The sequence below is a fragment of the Elaeis guineensis genome, chromosome 10, assembly GCF_000442705.2.
Source record: "Elaeis guineensis isolate ETL-2024a chromosome 10, EG11, whole genome shotgun sequence".
NCBI classification, from domain to species: Eukaryota; Viridiplantae; Streptophyta; class Magnoliopsida; order Arecales; family Arecaceae; genus Elaeis; species Elaeis guineensis.
This window is the reverse complement of record NC_026002.2, coordinates 34,056,951-34,072,865: the sequence shown is the minus strand read 5'-3', so window position 1 is coordinate 34,072,865 and position 15,915 is coordinate 34,056,951.

Genomic DNA, 15,915 nt, shown 5'->3' with positions numbered 1-15,915 from the left:
GTCACTTCGATTAGTACAGGAATTGGTTCCTGTGCTACTGGCTTAGGTTCAAACCTGCGGGGTCACACACATTAGAGGTTCTTATCTGATCTGATGGCTGGTGTAGAATCCTACATGTTTGAGACTCAGTGATCGAGAATCAGGATTCTCTGATCACGAGTTTCACACATTATGGGTATCGGGGTCAAGAGTCCCACTGGTTGGGACTTTTCGATCAGGGTTACATATCGATGAATTCTGATGCCCGATTGCCCATCAGATTTAGACTCAATATTTATGAGAGGTTTAATTAGTGATTTGATCGCTAATTAACTCAATTTGATGGAGTAATTATTTTTGGATCAAGTCCAATTGAATTGGATTCAGTTGGGTTTGATCCGATTAGGTTAAGAGTTGACCTAATCATCGAGATGGTTTGGTCCCTGATTTGATCAGGAGTTGGGCTTAGTCAATTCCTGATTTGATTAGAATTTTATTGAGCCTAATTAAGCCTAATTAAGTTGGATTTAAATTAGTCTAATTGGACCTAACTTATTTGGTTCAATTAGGTTGGTTTAAATAATGTAACCACCTTGACCCAATCTCCATGCGCCACCTCACTTCCATTGCACCCATTTGAATTCATGAGAAGGAACTTCTCATGAATTTTTTTCTCACACCAAGCCCTCTCCACGCCCCACTTTAATATGCCAAATGAATGGATAAGGATGATTGGTTGGCCATTCAAATTCAAAATAAAGTTTGAATTTGAATGGGCAATCAATCTTTGCGCCTTATCCCTTTTTTAACACCCCATTTATTACATGAGAAAATATTTCTCATGAAATCACTCCATGCATAATTTAAGCCACGCCTCACGCCTTTAGTGGATAAGGGATGAGTTGGTGTCTATTTGAATTCAAAATTTGATTTGAATTCAAATATGCAATTACTCATCTTTATCCTTTTATTTGGATAAGATGTTTGACGTTGTTATAAAAGGAGGAGATGAGTGGGGCATGTGTAAGAAGATTTTTGGAGAAAAATTTTGGGGCATGAGGAAGTCTTGTGCGTGAGAAGGAAGTCCATATCCTTCCAAGAAAAAAAGAAAGAAAAGTGGGTGCAAGATTTTCGGTGAGTTTCCTAGAGTTTTAGCCTAGGGTTCGGGAAGTGAGAAGGTGAGCTACGAGTGTCGTGAGTCCATAAATTTTAGAGAGATCTTCAACATCCTCTCAAGTACGTCTGTTGACGATCCGGAGCATCCGAAGAATCGACAGACATCGATCGAAGGAGTTCGATCAGCATCGATCGTCAAAAGGGCTCTACAACGAGCTAGCACTCGTGAAGAGTCGATCAGACCGAAAGCTTCATGTGGATGATCCGTAGAGGCCAGACACACTGTGTGGCTGTGTCGCAATGATCAGACTCTCCCGATGGTGATCAAATTGCGACGATCTACAATCCGCACAAAGGTATTATGTTCTGAACACATTACAGTAAAGTGTTTACTGTTCGAATTTAAATTTTAAATTTAAATGAATGCATGCTATATATCATATTTAGATCCTAGTATAGGATAAATTTATGTTAATTAATTAGATTAATTAATAATTTTCACTGTAAAATAGTGATTTTAAAAAAATTTTAAAATTATCATTTTATCCCTGCACTGAATTTTCGCTACAAATAGTATCAGAGTGGGTTCTTAGATATGATATATATATTTGCATGCATAGATTAAGTTGTAATCTAAAAGTTTAAATTTAAAATTTAAAATTCAAAATTTGAAATTTGAATTTTGAAAGTTGTTCGAAATTCAAAATTTAAAAATTTGAAATTCAAAATTTGAAATTTAAATTTTGAAATTTGGAATTCGAAATTCAAAATTCAAAATTTGAAATTTGAAATTCCAAATTCAAAAATTTGAAATTTAAAATTTGAAATTTAAAATTTGGTTGAAATTTTAAATTTTAAATTCAAAATTTAAAATTTGAAATTTGAAATTCAAAATTTGAAATTCAAAATTTTGAAATTTGAAATTTGTTTGAAATTTGAAATTTAAAATTTGAAATTTAAAATTTAAATTTTGAAATTGGTATATTTAGATATACTTGATCCAAGTAGCAAGTAATCGAATTGGGTTGGTTGCCATGGCTGTCCGGTCATAGGAGAAAAGTAGGGTTTAAAGGCCCTCTCCTCCCATTCGATGGGTCTCCTATGGCGGTAGGGGTGCCGCTGCAATTATATCCCATGCAGATGAAGCAGTAAAAGGAATTAATTGTAAAGGTTCAATTATAAAATTTATCATGAATGTGTTAGATTAGATCTAAAGGAATATTCATGATTTATTTTGATTGAGTTATTTTCTGTTATGTAATTAGCAATAGGATTACTATTTATGAAATATACTGATCTATTTGTGAAATGAGTCAACATATTTGGTGAACAGAAAATAAAACCTTTCAAATTTAAAAATTATTTTCGAAATGCCAAACCCTGACCCATCAGTCCAAATACTTAATTAAAAGAATTAAGTGTTGTCTAGTAGGTCTAGAATTGTAAATTAAGACCTAAGACAATTGCATAAACTTATGGGTCAATGGGTTAGATGGATTAGGTCCATAATTGGGTTAGACCTAAGGTTAGCTTAAAGAAATGAACTAAATTAGAGTAATTGATCAAATCTAATCAAAAGTTGAATTAGATTATGTCAAAGATACTCTAGACTCAACTCCAATAGTTGTAGTTGAATGGGTCCATATCTTTAACTAGACCAAGATAGACTTAATTCATGGCTACGCGGTGGAACTCTATTTACTAAGTTGATCAAATTAAAACTAATGAGTCGGTTGGTGTCTAAGGTAAGTTTGGCAGTTTGACTAGTGGTTTTTAAGTGGGAGCTACTCGCAGTGATTTGATCTCTGATGAGTTAATGGCTTATCCCCACCACTGATCTCACTTATCTGGCCAACCTGGTGAATTAGATTTTAATTAGATCACTTGGTGATTAGGGCTCACCCATGTCATTAGGTAAATTAGTTTGACTGATTTAGGTGCTCCTAATGCCAGCTTTAATTAAATCCTTTTTTAATCTAACTTGGTGAAGTCAGTGGGAGGATTGAAATTGGCTGGATATTTTCTTCTCATCTATCCTTTAATAAAATCTTCAAAAATTATTAGGTCCCTAAAAATGATTAAGTTATATTGATAACTAAGTCATAGCCTTCCATTAAGTGAGTGATAATGAGTCCATTAGTTTAATAATCATTGGAGGCCCAAAGGCCTGGTGCTTACTGACTAATGAAATTATCATTCATAATATGATAATTTGGTTTGAGTGTTTCTGATGGTAGTCAGGTTGGCCGGCCAAAGTCGGGCCTGATCATTTATTGATCCGATTCACCAAATCAAATCATGTTAATGGTTGGACCTAACTAGATTTTTTCAGTGGAGGCCAAAGCCTACTGATTAGGTTTTGGGGCAAAATCAATTACTAGAAGTTGTTTAGAGAAACAACTGGTTACGAACCTACCCATAGATGCACATGGGTTGACCAACCAAAGTTGGGCTCGTGTGTAGTCTGTGTGGATTCTAGTACCCACTAAGAAATTAAAGTAATTCCTTGAATTGGAGGTTGAGGCTACCAGTTCGTAAAAATACTGGGAGAAACTTTAGACTAAAGTCTAAGTCTTTAGTATTTATAATTTATAATTTATATACTAATAGAGGTCTGGTTTTTCTTTATGCAGCTTTGGCCACTACCCTGTCCCTCCGATCATTATTAGATAATGACAAGCTCATGGGACCTAATTTCGATAGCTGGTATCGAAAATTAAAAATCATCCTTGAGCATGAGCGGATCCTTTATGTAGTAACGGATCCGGCACCTGAGGAGCCAGCCTCGAACGTTAGAGGGACGGTCTGAGATACTTATCAGAAGTGGCTCAACGACCGCACCACCGTTCGGTGCATAATGCTGGCGGCAATGAATGATGAGTTCAGCCGCAGGTTCGAGAATGTCCAGCCCCGGGAGATGCTTCAAATGTTGAACGACTCCTTTGGCACGCCTGACGATGTTGAAAGGCACAAAACTAGTTGTGCCATTTTCAATGCTCGGATGAGGGATGGAGCCTCAGTCACTGATCATGTACTGTACATGATCGAAATGATTGAGCACCTAAGTAAACTGGGCTTTTCCCTGCACGAGCAGCTCGATAAGGATGCGATCCTTAATTCATTGCCCAAGTCCTTCCTCCCCTTCCTTACTCATTTTCGGATGACAAAGCCTGCAGTGAACTACCACGGCTTGTTGGGGTTGCTGCAGAACTTTGAGAAGGATCACCAGCTCCATAAGGAGTCGGTGAATGTTGTGGGAGGATCTTCTTCTGGTCGTCGACCCTTTAAGAAAGAGAAGAAGAAGAAGAAGAAGAAGAAGAATAAGAAGGTGCAGCTGCATGCTGGGACGTCTGCACAGAGTCAGACCAAGAAACGCAAGCCTGACCAGAGCTAGGAGAAGTGCTTCTTTTGCAAGAAGCAGGGGCACTGGAAGAGGAACTGTCCTCTATACATTGTCTCCCTGGACCTGAACAGGCCGAAGAAGAAGCAAGGTACTTATATGATAACACCTTACAATTTTTCTATTTGTGATACTATTGCCTGGGTATTGGATATTGAAAACCCTTATCATATTTGCAATTCGATGCAGGGTCTGTAGGTCAGTAGGAGATTTGATGAAGGCGATAGATTCCTGAACGTTGGAGATGGAAGTAAAGTTCCAGTTCTAGCATTAGGAATCATGAACCTTGTAATCAATTCTCAAAATATAATTCTGAGTGAATGTCACTATTGTCCAAGCTTTTTATTAAATATTATTTCTGTAGGCCTTTTGGCCATGAACGGTTATCAATTTTTAATAAAAGAAAATATTTGCAATATTATTTTGAATGGTATTACAATGTTTGTTGGACAACTTAATAATGGAATTTACTTTCTATCACAACCTATTAATATGGTTCAAACTTTCGGTAAACGCTCTAAAATAGATAATGTGTCAGAAGTCTACCTTTGGCACTGTAGGCTAGGTCATATCAATAAGAACAGGATAAACAGGTTGGCTCAAGAAGGAATTCTTGAAGTAGGTGATTGTGAATTACTTCCAACCTGTGAGTCCTGTCTTCTTGGTAAAATGACCAAATCACCTTTTACTGGAAAAGATAAGCGAGCCAGTGAACTCTTGGTTCTGGTACACTCTGATGTATGTGGACCCATGAGCTCAAGTGCAAGAGGTGGATATTTCTACTTCATAACCTTCACAGACGACCTATCGAGATATGGGTATGTCTATTTAATGAAGCATAAATCGAAGTCATTTGAAATGTTCAAACTATTCTGAAATGAGGTAGAAAAATAAACTGAGAATTATATTAAAACTCTTCGATCTGATCGAGGAGGTGAATACCTTTCCAATGATTTTCTGACATATCTTGGGGAGAATGGGATTCTCTCTCAGTGGACTCCTCCTAGAACACCACAACATAATGGTGTATTTGAAAGGAGGAATCGGACCTTGTTGGACATGGTTCGATCCATGATGGGGTTTGCTGGTCTGCCGATCTTCTTCTGGGGATATACGCTCAAATCGGCTTGTTACCTTCTAAATAGAGTTTCGAGTAAGTCTGTAACCAAAATGTCATATGAGATATGGATAGGACGTAAGCTAGTACTCTCGCACCTTAGGGTTTGGGGGTGTCCGACTTATGTTAAATATTTAATTACGGACAAGCTTGGATCTAGGTTTGACAAGTGTAATTTTATAGGGTACCCAAAAGAGACCAAAGGGTATTACTTTTACCTAGCTGATGAGCAAAAAATATTTGTCAGCCTTAAGGCAATCTTTTTGGAAAAGGAGTTTCTTGATGAAGAGACTGTTGCCTCTAAGATCGAACTTGACGAAGTTCGGCAGGTGAAAAAATCGACACAAGTTGCTGAACCTGAATCGGATTTGGTTAGATCAGATCCGGAGCTCATTGTTCAAGCCCCTTAAGGCGATCTGGTAGAGTACCACGTCAACCGGACAGATACTATGGTTTCTTGGTCCAGGATGATGATCCTATCAAACTCGATGAAAATGATGAGGATCCGATTACCTACATGGATGCAATGTAGAGACCTGACTCTGAGAAATGGCTAGAGGCTATGAAATCCGAAATGAAGTCCATGAAGGTCAATGATGTGTGACATTGGTTGACCCACCCGAAGGAGTAAAATCCATAGGGTGTAAATGGATCTTCAAGAGAAAGAGAGGTACAGACGGAAAGGTGAAAACCTATAAAGCCCGTCTGGTTGCCAAGAGATATCGTCAACGTTATGGTATAGACTATGACGAGATATTTTTTCCTATGGCAATGCTCAAATTTATTCGGATTATGCTTGCGATAGCTGCCCCATCTGGACTATGAAATCTAACAGATGGATGTGAAAACAACTTTCCTAAATGGAGAGCTGGACGAAGAGGTGTATATGATACAACCTGAAGGATTCACGTCCACAGATGAGTCTAAGGTGTGCAGGCTACAGAGGTCCATTTATGGACTTAAGCAGGCATCACGGAGTTGGAACATACATTTTGATAAGATGATCAAGACGTATGGCTTCGTTAAGAACGGAGAAGAGCCCTATATTTATAAGTGGGCTAATGGTCCAGTAGTAGTATTTCTTGTATTGTATGTGGATGACATTCTCTTAATCGAGAATGATGTCCCTGCATTATAGGGAATAAAGATTTGGCTATCGTCATAGTTCTCCATGAAGGATCTGGGAGAAGCTTCCTATATCCTAGGGATGAGGATCTATAGGGATAGATCTAAAAGGTTGCTTGGTTTATCTCAGTCCACGTACATTGATACTATGCTGAAGAGGTTCAGCATGGAGAATTTTAAGAAAGGCTATCTTCCGATAGGCCATAAAATTTTTTTCTCGAAGAGGGATTGTCCGACAACACCTCAAGAGAGAGAGCGTATGGGTAGGATTCCATATGCTTCAGCAGTGGGATCTATCATGTACGCCATGACATGTACACGACCAGATGTGGCATACTCACTAGGGGTAGTGAGTAGATACCAATCTGATCTAGGGGAGAATCACTGGAAGGTTGTTAAAACCATCCTGAAGTATTTAAGAAATACTAAGGACCAGTGGCTTGTTTATGGTGAATCAGACTTGAGACTTATAGGGTTTATAGACTCTAGTTTCCAGTCTGATCATGATGAAAGCAAAAATATGTCGGGATTTATTTTTACCCTTAATGGTGAAGCTATCTACTGGAAAAGTTCCAAGCAGTACACAGTGGCTGATTTAGTTTGCGAGGCGGAGTATGTCGCTGCATTAGATGCTGCCAAAGAAGCAATGTGGCTGAGGAAATTCATCATCGAGCTCGGAGAAGCACCCTCCCTTGTTGGTCCAGTTCTGCTCTACTGTGACAGCTCTGGAGCCATTGCTCAGGCGAAGGAACCAAAGGCACACCAACGGATGAAGCATATTCTGCACCGCTACCATCTCATCTGAGAAATTATGGATCGAGGTGACGTCGATCTTTAGAAGATCGACGGGAAGAAGAACCTAGCTGACCCATTCACTAAAGCCATTGCGGTGAAGGAGTTCGACAACTATGAGTCGAAGATGGGTATTAGATACTGCACCAATTGGCTTTAGGCCAAGTGGAAGATTGTTGGGAATAGTGTTCCAAAGCCAATCGTCAGTCTGTTGACGGTTGTGCTCATTTTTTATATTTGTACATGAATTATGAATTAATAAAAATTATTTTGATATTTTTCATCAGAAAATATTTCATCTTCTAATGAACTCCTATATTGTGATGAAGTCCTTAGGACTATTTAAACTCGATAAAAAAAGATTTGTCATTTAGTCCTTAAATCTGTTCGCGACCAAATGATACGTTGTTACCAAGGACGATAATATTTATCAAGCATAGATCGTTGTGTGCCATATAGGTTGGTTGTCCTCTTAACCAATAAGTGTGGAGACACTGGTATGGCATACAGGTGAGATGTAAGGATACATCTGCACTGAACGTGACCGACTCCAGAGCTATTTCTGCTGTCAAGATTTGCTCCGATGGAATATGGGTATAAATATCCCTCTGACCTGAGACCACCATGGTGACTTGCAAGCAACTCACTGCCCTTAGGCACTGGACTACCTGAATTTTTAATTCAGTGACGGAAGGCTGCTGGGTGTAGTCAAGTACTTAACTTATCGGTGCGTGTGTCAAGATGGGATTGACCACTCCAGTTTAGGAGCTGTGTACAGTCGTGTTTCAATTTAGCAAAATCTTGACCATGGTAGTCCTTGTGAGGAGTCACAGGACTGTTTGAGTTGAGCATGATTCGAATGATCTGATCAGGGTTGACAGTTTAACCCTGAGTCATCCTTAACACAGGGGTCAAAAGGATGAATTATATAGTAACCATATTCATGTAGGTTTTGAGTGTTGCGATTGTGACTCTTCGACCTATCCGGACGTCGGGTACCATTGCTAGATGGTCACTTCGATTAGTACAGGAATTGGTTCCTGTGCTACTGGCTTAGGTTCAAACCTGCGGGGTCACACACATTAGAGGTTCTTATCTGATCTGATGGCTGGTGTAGAATCCTACATGTTTGAGACTCAGTGATCGAGAATCAGGATTCTCTGATCACGAGTTCCACACATTATGGGTACTGGGGTCAAGAGTCCCACTGGTTGGGACTTTTCGATCAGGGTTACATATCGATGAATTCTGATGCCCGATTGCCCATCAGATTTAGACTCAATATTTATGAGAGATTTAATTAGTGATTTGATCGCTAATTAACTCAATTTGATGGAGTAATTATTTTTGGATCAAGTCCAATTGAATTGGATTCAGTTGGGTTTGATCCGATTAGGTTAAGAGTTGACCTAATCATCGAGATGGTTTGGTCCCTGATTTGATCAGGAGTTGGGCTTAGTCAATTTCTGATTTGATTAAAATTTTATTGAGCCTAATTAAGCTTAATTAAGTTGGATTTAAATTAGTCTAATTGGACCTAACTTATTTGGTTCAATTAGGTTGGTTTAAATAATGAAACCATCTTGACCCAATCTCCATGCGCCACCTCACTTCCATTGCACCCATTTGAATTCATGAGAAGAAACTTCTCATGAATTTTTTCCTCATGCCAAGTCCTCTCCACACCCCACTTTAATGTGCCAAATGAATGGATAAGGATGATTGGTTGGCCATTCAAATTCAAAATAAAGTTTGAATTTGAATGGGCAATCAATCTTTGTGCCTTATCTCTTTTTTAACGCCCCATTTATTACATGAGAAAATATTTCTCATGAAATCACTCCATGCACAATTTAAGCCACACCTCACACCTTTAGTGGATATGGGATGAGTTGGTGTCCATTTGAATTCAAAATTTGATTTGAATTCAAATGTGCAATTACTCATCTTTATCCTTTCATTTGGATAAGACGTTTGACGTTGTTATAAAAGGAGGAGATGAGTGGGGCGTGTGTAAGAAGAATTTTGAAGAAAAATTCTAGGCATGCGGAAGTCTTGTACGTGAGAAGGAAGTCCATATCCTTCCAAGAGAAAAAGAAAGAAAAGTGGGTGCAAGGTTTTCGGTGAGTTCCCTAGAGTTTTAGCCTAGGGTTCGAAAAGTGAGAAGGTAAGCTACAAGTGTTGTGAGCCCACAAATTTCAGGGAGATCTTCAACATGCTCTCAAGCACATCTATTGACGATCCAGAGTATCCGAAGAATCGACAGACGTCGATCGAAGGAGTTCGATCAGCATCGGCCGTCAAAAGGGCTCTACAATGAGCTAGCACTCGTGAGGAGTCGATCAGACCGGGAGCTTCGTGTGGATGATCTGTAGAGGTCAGACATACTGTGTGACTACATCACGATGATCAGACTTTCCCGACGGTGATCAGATTGCGGCGATCTACAACCCGCACAAAGGTATTGTGTTTTGAACACATTATAGTAAAGTGTTTACTGTTCGAATTTGAATTTCAAATTTAAATGAATGCATGCTATATATCATATTTAGATCCTAGTGTAAGGTAAATTCATGTTAATTAATTAGATTAGTTAATAATTTCTACTATAAAATAGTAATTTTGAAAAAGTTTTAAAATTATCATTTTACCCCTGCACTGAATTTTCGCTACACGAAGATGGGGGAGACACCGGCGAGGATGGGGTCAGGTCGGAGTCGGCGGGGATGGGGCCGGGCCGATGGTGCTTGCATCCACCGTCGATAAATATTTTTTTTTTGGTGTTTTCTCGAGCCATCGAGGGGCCGGTGGGGATGGGGCTGGGTCGGATCGGTGGGGACAGGGTCGGGGCCGACGGGGATGGGGCCGGGCAAGCGGTGCCTACATCCGCTATCGGTAATTTTTTTTTGGTATTTTCTCGAGCCACCGGGGGTCGGTCGAGCCGACGGAGACGGGGTCGGGTCAGCGGGGATGGGGCCGGGTCAGACTAGGCCGGTGGTGCCTGCATCCACCATCGTTAAGTTTTTTTTTTGGTGTTTTCTCGGGCCACCTGGGGTCAGTGGGGATTGGGTCGGGCCGGGCCAGCGGCATGGGGCCGACGGAGATGGGGCCGGGCCGGTGGGGATGGGGTCGGGTCGGGCTGGGCTGGCGGTGCCTGCATCCGCTGTTTGTAAGTTTTTTTTTTGGATGTTTTCTCGGGCCATCGGGGGGTTGACGGGGATGGGGCCGGGCCGGGCGGGGATGGGGATGAGGTCGGGGCCGGTGGGGATGGGGGTAGGGAGATGGATGAAAATTCAAATTTACATGAAGAAAAAGCTTTTCAGCAAGAAGAACAAACATTAGCCGAGCTTTTGGTTAATGAAGAACTTGTAACTGCACCTTTGAGTAGGCTGATCTGCCGTCCAACAAAGTTGAAGCTTATTTTGTATTTAATCTTGATGAGTTGGAGGGTGACGATCAGTTCATAAATGACGATGAGATAGAAGACGACACATATATCGATTATTATGATTCGGAGGAGGATCTACACATCGAAGAAGATACGAATATTGATGAGTAGATCTATATTATTCGTTCAATCTTCTCTTGCAATAATGGTATGCGATATAATTATATTCATTAAAATATTATTTATTTATTATTATTATTATTTAATATTATATTTATTTATATATCAATTATTGCAGATATGACACCAGAAAATAGATGACAACATTCGTGTTCATAGTCAAGATCGGAGGTTGAGGTGCCTTCACCGATCTCCATTGCCACATCGGATCCATTGTCAGAGGGTCCTGCACCGACAGGTCCCAGTGAGGTGGGTCCCAATGAGGTGGGTCCCAGTGAGACGGACCCGAGTGGTGTTATTATACTTTTTATATAATGAAATTGATTCTTTTATTTGGATCGATATAATACTAATGATTTATTTATTGTTGTTTCAGGTTAGGCTTCATCTGTAGTGAGGCGAGGGCGAGGTCCATCGAAGAACCTCGCTCTAGAGCATTGGAGATGTGAGAACGTGGGACAGCATCTCCATATTGAGATACCAGTCGGCTACACTAGGCCCATTAGGGGATGGTGCGAGCCGTGGCAGACTGAGCTGGGCATCATATGCCGCAGCTATGCCCCCGTGATGCTCTTCGATTGGCTTCATGTTCTATCGGCATAGAGAGAGATTTTGTATACCCACTTATAGATAAAATAAATTATATTATGAATATTTAATTTGCATAGTATTCTTCTAATATTTATTATTGGCAGGGTGTATTCGACATCATTGATTTTGAGAAGGATCATGTGAGGCGAGCCGTGGACACTCATTTATCATTGTATTTTAGAGATTATCGCCATCACATGCATCAGCATTGGTACCATGTGGTGCAGGATCATAGGAAGGAGGCAGCACGGCAGTAGCCCTATGACAGCATCACTATGGATGACTGGACTGTCATATACCGACATTACGAGGATCCCGCATATCAGGTTACATATCCAAACTTCTTTTTTTTTTAGAGTTTAATGATTGAATCATTTATTTTTAAATTAAATTTATTATCTACTAATTTGACTGGTAACTATGCAGAGAAAATATGTCCAGAACATTGCAAATCAGGCGAGACAGACCGTACCGCATTGTGGGGGTTCGAGGTCATTTGCTTGTCATATGGAGCACATGGTTGGTAATTTTAAATTTTTAATTAACATATAATTCTATAGTTATTTAAAAATTTTTTAATTAATTTTTAAATTATAGAGAGATGATGAGAGTGGCGAGCTTCCTGATAAGATCGATATCTACCAGCGGACCCACCAGCGATGGTTTGAGGAGTGGATGATGGGGAGCCAGGAGCTCTTTGTAAGTTTTTTCAATTATTTTTTCATTCACAGTCTAATTTTTATTATAAAATTAAAATAGCTATAACTTTAATTTTCAGGACCGTATGATAGACATGAGATCCCAGCCTACTTCTGAGGGCTCGACCACACCCACAGATGATGAGATCTGTGATCAGGTGTTTAGTATAAAATCCTGTTATGTTAGGAGTCTAGGGTATGGGATTACTGCTCCTTCATCGTCACACTCATCTAGGGCTGACATCCATTCTGTGTGCGAGGCTCGACTGATGAAGGTGCAGAGGCAAGCTGCTATGGATCGATAGCAGGCTGAGCAGTGAGCTCAAAAGTTGACTGCATGCATCGACGAGTATCAGTAGCTTCAGATCCAGATGATAGAGTCGATAGTGCAGATGGAGCAGACGATACAGCTGATGAGGCAGCAGCAAATTGTAGAGAGATGTTGAGAGTGGCGAGCTTTCTGATAAGATCGATATCTACCAGCGGACCCACCAGCGACGGTCAGGAGAGTGGACGACGGGGAGCCAGGAGCTCTTTGTAAGTTTTTTCAATTATTTTTTCATTCACAGTCTGATTTGTTGCCCAGCTATGCAACCCAAGAGGGGGGGTGAATTGGGTTTTAAAAAATTTTAAGCTTAACTAATAACTTATGAAAAGTGTTTATCAAAAGCTAAATGAATGAGGAGAAAGACTTTAGTTCAAGATTAATTACCTAAAGCAAGAATGCAAGGAAATAATGAAGAGTTAAAGAGAAGCAATAATGCACACCACAAACACAAGGATTTATAATGGTTCGGTGCCAACCTTGCACCTACATCCACTCCCCAAGCTCCTACTTGGGAATTCCAATCCACTATACTTGTATTCAACCCGAATACAAACATCGAAAACTCCGACACTAGCTATCCCAAGCTAGCCCACTTATTTTGCAGGTACAAGCCAACCCAATACACTCCGATTTCAGGTTTGGATCAACCTTCCCTTGTTTTGGAACCCTCCAAAACAAAAATAATTACTCACAAAGAGTAAAACAGTTTATAGCACAAATAAGTACAAGAAAAGCTCCTTTAATGAGCGAATATAACTTTAAATACACTTTACTCAAGTGAAGAAGCCCCTTTTGGATTTCCTTAAAGCTTTGATTGAAGGCTTCTTGAAGGCTTTAAATGAGCTCTTGATTTGGACTGAAAAGTTGGCTTGAGAAACCCTCTCTTTTGAATGCTCTTGAATGCTCTCTTGAATGCACTTCAAATCTCTTTCTTTCTCTTCTTAATGTCTTGCTTTTCTCTTCTCAATCTCTTCCTTGTTTTTCACCTTTTGAAACCTTTTATAGCTTTAAGAAATAGAGAAAAATATTCTAGGCAGAAAAAGAGCCATTAGAGCACATTAAATAAGCATTAAAAGTACCTAAAATGGATTAAAAACTAGCCGTTGCGGACAAAACCCATCGCAGGGGTCGACTCATGCCTCAGGGGTCGACTCATGAGTCGACCTCTGTTGCAACTATCAGAAATTTGGTTTCTGAAATTTTTGGCCCAAACTAGCAGAAGTCGACTCATGAGTCGACTCATGCCTTATGGGTCGACTCATGAGTCGACTCACAGGTCGTGCCAAGCCAAAAATCCAGTGTGCCAACAGAGATTTCAGCATGCCAAGCTGCTCATTGTGCCATGAGCTGACTCATGAGTCGACTCATGGAATTCAAACATGCATAACTTCAAAAATACAAGTCCTAAAATAATAAAATTTTCACCAATAGATCACAAATCTTTTGCTCTACCAAATGATACTATTAAATCAAGGTTTTGGTAAAATTATGATTTTGCCCCTGAAGAGCACAAAGAATTTTTCAAATAAAAATATTTGTATCCCTTCAATCTGCTTTGTAATCATCAAAATCAATCTAGGAGCAACAATCTCTCCCTTTTTGATGATGATAAAACACTTGAGCAAAAGTATTTATGTGAATCATGAATTTTAAAAGAATGTATTATAGGTGTATATGCTTGAAAATAGCATGATTCTTTTGGCATGTGATACAAATGGTCATATGCATGAATAGTTTGCCCATTTGCTTAAAGATTTGAAGATATGCTCATTGGATTATGTGATTTTGGTGTTAGAGCAAAAAATTCATTTTTTTGTTATCAGAGCAAGCTGTATTTTAAAAATTTGCTCATTCTCATTTGATTTTAGTTTAGTTATCAGAGCAAAAAATAATTAGGTGTGCCAATGCATGTCAAGAGTTAATTTAAAAAGTGTATCAGAGTATTTTAAACTTAAGATTTATCAGAGCAAGTTAAGAATTTTAAGATGTATCAGAGCAAGAAAAAAATTTTACAATGTATCGAGCAAGTTAAGAATTTTAAGATGTATCAGAGCAAGTTAAATTTCTTAAGATGTATCAAAGCAAGTTAAATTTCTTAAGATGTATCAGAGCAAATAAAATTTCAAAGCATGTCAGAGCATATTTAAATTTTTAAAGCAAATCAGAGCATATGTAAAGAAGTAATTTAAAAGGTTGCTCATTTGCATTGTACTTAGCATTTTACTTTTGATATGTTGCTCATTAAATTTTCCAATTCATTCATTAATTTCTCATAATTTATAGTTTTGCTTTTGATGGGTTGTTTTCTTTACTTTCTTATAATTTATGGTTTTGCTTTTGATGGATTTCTTTTTCTTTAAATTTCTCCCCCTTTTTGACATCATCAAACATGGTTAACTCCCCCTCTTTTTCTGAATATGTTTTCTCTTTAATACTTATAGTGCTAATCATTAATGTTTGCTCCCCCTTAATACAGCAATCATTAACAGCAATCATCAACAAAGAGAAGCAATTTCAACAAGGGAATATATATAACCAAAAGATGATCATTACAAAGAGTAGATTAAAAGCATAATTGTTTCAATACAAATTTCATAATATAAAAGTCAACTTGCTAATGTCAATACATGGCCCCCAAAATACAGATCCTAGAACAAGACACTAACACCTAGGATCTAGTAGAGATCATGACTAGAAGGATCGGAGTCATCAGATATAGGGTGAGGAGCTGATGGATCTCGACCAGAAGTGCGTCCTCTACCCCGTCTGCCTCTGGCACGAGCAGGAGAGCGAGATGAACTGGGAGGCTGAGAATGCTGTGAGGCCAAAGACTAGACAGAAAGAGTGAGTCTGATGGAATCAAATACGTTCAGTGCTCTGGAAACAGACTGAAGTAGAGCAGTGAACTGAGTGGATGCATGCTCACTCGATCCTCGGATCTCTCTCCTCAGTAACTCATATCCACCCTCTAGTGCACCTCTGAGCCTGCCAGCCTCTGCAGTAAGGTCTGTAACCTCAATAGTGGACTCCTGTGGCTGAGGATGGGCCAAAGCTAGGACTTGCCCCTGTAAGTCAAGAACTCTGTCAGTCAGTCTCCAGACGGTGTCCTCAAGCTGCTGAATCCGGATGGACTAATCTGATATCATCTGAAACACAGTGGAGATATGGGGAGTCATGGTCTGATCAGATGAAGTGGCCCCT